This window comes from Palaemon carinicauda, chromosome 8 (genome assembly GCF_036898095.1).
Source record: "Palaemon carinicauda isolate YSFRI2023 chromosome 8, ASM3689809v2, whole genome shotgun sequence".
Taxonomy (NCBI): Eukaryota; Metazoa; Arthropoda; class Malacostraca; order Decapoda; family Palaemonidae; genus Palaemon; species Palaemon carinicauda.
In genome coordinates, this window is record NC_090732.1 from 28,152,854 (window position 1) to 28,160,353 (window position 7,500).

Genomic DNA, 7,500 nt, shown 5'->3' on the forward strand with positions numbered 1-7,500 from the left:
TAAAATGAAATTATCTAAAAATATTAAAACTGATATTTCAATTATAAACTATACAAAGTCTTATGTCTGCCTTTTTAACATCAAAAAAAAATTTGCCGCATGTCTAAACTTTTGAAGTTCATGTATAGACCAACTCAGATCTTATTTGAATTTTTTGATAAAGTTTTTATTTGATAAAAGATCAAGTAAGTTTATGTCACTGTAAGCTGATGGCTGGTTTTGATGGTACCATTCATAAAAGAAAGTTTTCTTTAAATCGTAGGTATAATGGTCGCTGAGTATACTGTACACCAATTTTTTTATGCATGTTGTGTGTAGGTAGGCTAACGCGAGCACCAAAAGAAATTGGTCCTCTAATTTTCTTAGAATGTAAGTGATAACATGTTACCCTTCTAAAATTGATGTACACTAATTCCCGTTATACCTTCTGCATATCTCAGCATACATAACAATTGGTGAAATATCTAATTTTGAGAGAAAAGGTATTGATTATATTCAAATATGATAATGCATCAACCTTCAGACATATTAATTTGGAAAATACAAATTCTAGTCATGCAAAGAAAATATAATCAACTTGAAATTCCTTGTTCTCCGAAATTGGTATGTATCAAGATAACTATCATATTTAGGCACATTTTACAGGAAACATCATTTTCTTCCTCTTTTAGTCTGGTTATAATTCTTGCTGATGTAAATTTGATCATACTTAGAAATTTTGCTGGAGAGAACATTTTCTCTACGGCAATATTTGGAACATAAAAGGTGTATCACATTTTATGGAGAGCATATTTGCGATAACAAGTTCGAAGCAAATACATGGTATTATATGAAAATATCCCTTATAAACTATTGCCAGAAAACAAGATGGTGGCATATGTATAGTCTAAAAATTGATTTTGAATAAGTTTAGGAATATATTTTATACTAACGAAAAACTGTTGAAAAGTAAAATCATGTGTAACTGATGCAAGAGAGGTAAAATAAAGATGTAAAATAAAAGGAATCGACACGTGGGTAAAAGTTTATGAAGGAATTGAGTTTGTTTATTGTTTTAAATAGATATTTTTATGAGTTTGTCGATACATAGTACTTTGATGTATGTAAAGAAATATCGGTTATCTTCTCCCTAGATAGGAAAATCGATTGCTTTGCCCGTAAATATTTGCTTGCTACTATCCCTTACATTTTGAAATCTCTCTCTCTCTCTCTCTCTCTCTCTCTCTCTCTCTCTCATTCATATATAAATTCTAATAAGATGATACTATACTATATCGTTTACAAAGACCTTACATCAAGGAAACGGTTTAAAGAAATAATTTTGACAATTAAAGTTATGAAACACCTGACCCAATACCAAACGTAGCCGTAGGTTATGTAAAAAAAGAGAAAAAAAAAAAAACAGAAAAAAAAATCCTTGAAAGTAATGAAAAGATACAAAACAGCAGGGTAAGATGACCTAACAATTAATTTGATAATAGTTGGACAGTATTCCATAGTAGTAAATATAGCTGAATTTTACACAAAAGGCCTGCAAGAATGGTTTATACCTACATCTTGGAAAACTTTATTATTATTTTCATTCACAAAAAAAGAGACACACAAAAGACTGACAAGTAACCGCCCAATAGGTTAACTCTCCATAATATATAAAATATTCACGAATATTATATTACGCCGAATAAAAAGACAGCTAGAACTTAATCAACCAAGAGAGCAGGCAGGCTTCAAAAGTGGCTATTAACTACTGACCTTATCCATGTAATTAAACAGGTAATTGAAAAAATCTACATCGTATGACAAACCACTGTATATGGCATTCATATACTATAAGAAAGCTTTTGATTCTGTCAAAAGCTCAGTAGTAATGTAGATCTTTCAAAGACAAAGTATAGAAGAATCTTATGTTAGAAGACTTGAAGATGTCTAAACAGGAAGTGCAGTAGACCTAAAACTACGTAAAGTTACTGAGAAATTCCAAGTGAGACATGGTGTTACACGGAAAACCACGTCTCTTGAATTATTTACAGTATTTCTAGAAGATATTGAAAAAAGGTAGATTTGCAAAATGTATGACTTAATATTAATAGGGAATACCATAAGTAATTAAGATTTCCAGATGACATAGCTGTGTCAAGTGAATCATGGGAGGAATTGCAGATGATAGAAAACTTGAATGGAGAAAACAGAAAAATAGGACTTAATATGTATACGATGAAGCTGAGTAGTGACCAATGCAAATGCAAAAAACACAAATAAGAATTGTGGACGAACTTATTGACTGTTGATGAATATAAATACTTCAGAAAAACCATAAGTGTATCCCCTAGAAACAAAAACGGAAAAGAAACATGGGGTGCAAACCATTGATAAACCAATTTAAATTGTGAAATATAAAATGACAATTTCTCAAAAAAAAAGTTTCTTCTTTTAATCGATGTTCTTGCCAATTTTAACGAACGCTTAACAAACACAGAACCTTATTAAAGCCTTAGAACACAAGGTCCATACAAATCAAAGAGCTATGGAAAAAATAAAGATGGGAATAGCATTAAGAGACAAACAAAACTTCTAATGTGGATAGAATTATAACATCATGTACGAAAAACACATGAACATGGGCAGGACATGCAATGAAAATAACAGGAAATAGCTGGATATTTAGAATAAGACAATGGTTATCTAGAGATTACAAAAGGAGCAGGTGAAGGAAGACAAGCTAAGAAAGTTTGCAGATATGGACTGGTATAGAAAAACCATAAACAGACGTATGTGGAACGGCACGTCTGAGGCCTACGTTCCGCAATAGACTAGTGACGGCTGATGATGATTATGATGTTACACACACACACACACACACACACACACATATATATATATATATATATATAATTATATATATATATATATATATATATATATATCCCTGCATCAATAAAAACCTTTTCCAGCTAGTATACAAGCAATTTGTTTTAATTTCTTGTAATTTACTCGTGTCGGTTTCGAAATTTGTTAAAAGTTATCCGATAATCAAGGAATTCTCATGCAAAACGTTGGGTGCATTAATTCTAAATACCGTTTAGGGTATTAACCACATTGACCTTTTTTCCCTTCCCGCCCCATTCCCATTCCAGCCACAGTTAAAGGGCATTAGGATTATTAACATTCCATCCACGCCAGATTATTTGCATTCGTTTTATTTCCTTTTTTTTTAAAGGATAGGAGATATAGAAAAAAAAGGATTTCTTGGATGGCAGCTTTCATTATACGTAAAAATTTCTAAGCATTTTTAGACATTTATAAGATTTCTCTCTCTCTCTCTCTCTCTCTCTCTCTCTCTCTCTCTCTCTCTAATTTACACGTAGTTACCATTCGTATTCGTCTTACATAACATATCACTATTTGTTTCTTTCTAATTTTATCTTGTTGATAAGTGCTCTCTCTCTCTCTCTCTCTCTCTCTCTCTCTCTCTCTCTCTCATCTGCATGAAGTATCTCACCAGTCTTAGCTTACATAACACTAATTTTCCTTTCTAATTTTATTTTGTTTTTAAGTCTCTCTCTCTCTCTCTCTCTCTCTCTCTCTCTCTCTCATCTGCAGGTGGCTAGCCGTCTCATCTGTTTTAAATTAAATTTCACTACATTTTCTTTCAAATTTTAGCTAATTGGTAAGTCTCTCTCTCTCTCTCTCTCTCTCCTCTCTCTCTCTCTCTCTCTCTCTCTGTAGGAGAGCAATGAAGAGGCCAAGCATCGTGCCCATAAAGGTCGCCACTTCCAACTTTAGCTTCCCTATAACCAATAAAGCGGAATCCTACGCGACAGTTCAGCACAAATGCCTTTCCCTTTGAGCCTCTTGTAACTTTATACCCTTTGGTGTTTCCCCAATTCGCGTTTCCGCGTTAAATCAGCGGAGTGTTCTCTTATCATTTTTGCCCACAAACTCCCACTGTTCCCGTACGTATTATAGGCTCATTGCATTTCATTAGTTTCAATTGAAGCCATAACTGCGTGCGTGCCTGTGTGTATGCAGTAGTCAATACCACCTCCTGGGATGACACCGAAGTCCCTTGTGTCTCTGCTGCGCCTGAGTGCTCTCGTAGTTGATGGGACTGCTTGATGGCTTCGTTTGCCATAAGCGAATGTTGCTGCTTTATGTGGATTTTCGGCCACAGTGGTGCTCGCTGTTTTTTTGCACTCCACACATGCGAATTCTCGGGATATCATGCATACAACCAATGCTTGTTAAAGCGACAAACTCGAAGCATATTCCGAATTCCCACACGACAAACTCATTTTAAAGGCAGATTCCTGCAAAACCTTTTACCAAGGAATATCGGGAAATTTGGTTATAGTTTTTCTTTTCAAGATATATATTTTTGGGCGTTTGGAGTTCATACTAATTTGTCAAAAGATGATTGTGTATCAATAAATGAGTAAACAGTAAGTTTTTATCGATTTGTAAAAATTAACATAGAGGAAAAGGAAGGAGGAAAATTTTATTGTTTGCAATAGAAAGATTTACTTACACTTACAGTTACATAACATAAAACGATATTGAAAGGAAATGACTTTGAAAATCAATATTTTATACGAATTTTAATTACAAAAGTTAATTAAAAGGTTTCATATCCAGTACCAAAACCGTTCAGCAATAGAGGTTGAAATACATATTGAAAAAGAGCTATCTCACAAATCATTTGTAATGTTCATTCTGGAAATAGACATATGTTTGTACATACTTAAATGCACAATTCCACCAATACACAAATAGTATAGGTATATATAAAAAGAAATACACACATATACATACTAATACACACATATACACACCCAAACACACACACACACACCAACACACACACACACACAAACACACACACACACACACACACATATATATATAATATATATAAGCATGTAAATAAACATTTTCACAGCCATATATATATATATATATATATATAGATAGATAGATAGATAGATAGATAGATAGATAGATAGGTTGATAGATAGATAGATAGATAGATATACATATCTCTAATTAAGGCAAAATCCTAGTTGGAAAAGAAAGATGTTATAGGCCCAAGGGCCCCAACACTGAAAAATAGTCCATTACGGAAAGGAAACAAGGAAATGAATACATTATAAGAAAAATAATACAATCAAAATAAAATATCTTAAAAACAGTAATAACATTAAATTAGATCTTTCATATAAAAACTATAAAAACTTGAAAGAGGATGATAAAAAGGATAAAACAACGTGTCCCAGTGTACCATAGAGCATTAGAACTGTAACCCACGGCAATGGAAGGCCATGGTACAGAGGGTATGGCACTACCAAAGATAACAGAACAATAGTTTGATTTTTGAGTTTCCTTCTCTTAGTTGAGCTGCTTACCATAGCTAAAAAGTCTCTTCTGTCCTTATCAAGAGGAAAACAACCACTGAACAATTACAGTACAGTAGATAACACCTTGGAGTTGTTTGGTAATCTTAGTGTTGTCAGGTGTATGAGGACAGAGGAGAATGTGGAAACAATATGCCAAACTATTCGGTGTATGTGTAGGCAAAGACAGAATGAGCCGTATCCAGAGAAATGGATCCAATGTAGTACTGGCTGGCCAGTCAAAGGACCCAATAGCTCGCTAGAGGTTGTATCTCTAAGAGATCCAGAGAGTAGCATCATCTTCATATGCAACGCGCTTGTTTTATAAACCAAACCCATTGTCATGTGTATATACCTTGCAAAGTAATGTCCCAAAAACACTACCCTGAAGAATACCAGATATCAAATTCCAACGCTCTCAATAGTGACCATCAACAACAATTCATTCCGATCTATTACTTAAAAATTCGAGAATAATGATGAGAAGAGGCCGCCATACCCAACTGTTTAAGGTTAAAAACAAGGGCCTCGTGATTAACATTAAAAATCAAAGCCAAACATACGAACTTCCTGATCAAAATATAGGTATTTCTGCACAGTATTGGTGATTGTAAGTGGGGCATCACATGCTCCAAGGCCTCTAAGATAGGTCAAATTGAAACAAGGGAACAGATGATTACCTTCAGCAAACTTATTTAGACGTTTTGCCAAGGGAGGCTCAAAAACTTTAGATAATATGGGAATTATGAAAATTGGGTGTTAATCATATATATACATGTTTATATAATATATACATATATATATATATATATATATATGTATATATTTATATATATATATATATATATATATATATATATATATATATATATACATATCATATATATATATATATATATATTTATTTATACCAATATCTATACAGTATGTATTTATACACACATATATATATATATATTATATATACATTAACATCATCTTCATCAGCCGTCAATAGTCCAGTGCAGAACAAGGGCCTCAGATATCTTTTCTTCCTATCCCTGCTTATTTTATAATTTATGGTGGCCCGTTCTGTTATTCCTAATGTCCATCTATTGTCAGTAATTCTCATTATATGTCCTGCCCATATCCACTTCTTTATCTAACATGTTAAAATATTTAATTCAGGTTATTCTTTTATGTATGTGGCTTTTTTTTTTCTTAATGTTAATCCTATCATTATTCTTTTCATTGCTATGTGAGTTATAAGTATCCTATGTTCTAAGGCTTCAGTAAGGCTTTAAGTTTCTGATGAATAAGGACCATCTCATTGAATACTATTATTTTTAGAAAAAGTACCATTTTAATTTTTATAACCTTCTTTTATTTATCAATTGTTGTCCATTCTAAGCTTGACGTTTTAATTTTGGTCTCGTGTCCTGGGTAAACACATACTGCCTGACCTAATTGCGTCCATTCGTCAACAATCTCTAGAGGCTCGTCCATAACACTTATTTGTCGTCTCTGTGACTTTATTGAACATTATCTTAGTTTTACCCATATTCATTTTTAGTCCTACATTTCTGGCTTCTCCATATAAATTTTCTATCGTCTTACACAATTCCTCCGGTGATTCACTAAAAACAACTATGTCATATGCAAATCTTGAGTTGTTGAGTTATTCCCTCTTAATATTGACTCCTACATTTACCCAATCTGAATTCTTAAGAGATTCTTCTAGTCATCCTTTGAATAATCTAGGAGAGATGGGGGTCTCCCTGTCTATCTCCTTTCTCAATCAGAATTTTCTCACTATCATTTTGTAGTTTTGGGATTGCTGTACTTCCTGTATAGATATCTTCAATTGTTCTAATATATTATTCTTCTATTCCTTGTTTTTTATTTTTTTTTCTTTATAACTGCTGAGGATGGTAGAGAATCGAGAGCTTTCTCATAGTCTCTAAATGCTATACATAGCATTTTGTCACGCTGTTTATTTTTCCATTAGCTGTTTAATTATATGGGTAGGGTCAAAGGTTGAATACCAACTGTTAGAGCCTGCCTCCTCTCTTGGTTGTTTAAAGTCTAGATGTCTTTCTATTGGGCCTAAAATGATTTTTGTAAATATTTTATA

The 7,500-nt window shown here is 32.9% G+C and overlaps 1 protein-coding gene across 1 annotated transcript in view; it reads right to left on the reverse strand.

Annotated features, from left to right (window-relative positions):
- The window catches only part of LOC137645692 (uncharacterized), a 154,698-nt gene that overhangs the window by 37,812 nt on the left and 109,386 nt on the right, over positions 1 to 7,500 (reverse strand). The window lies entirely within an intron of this gene.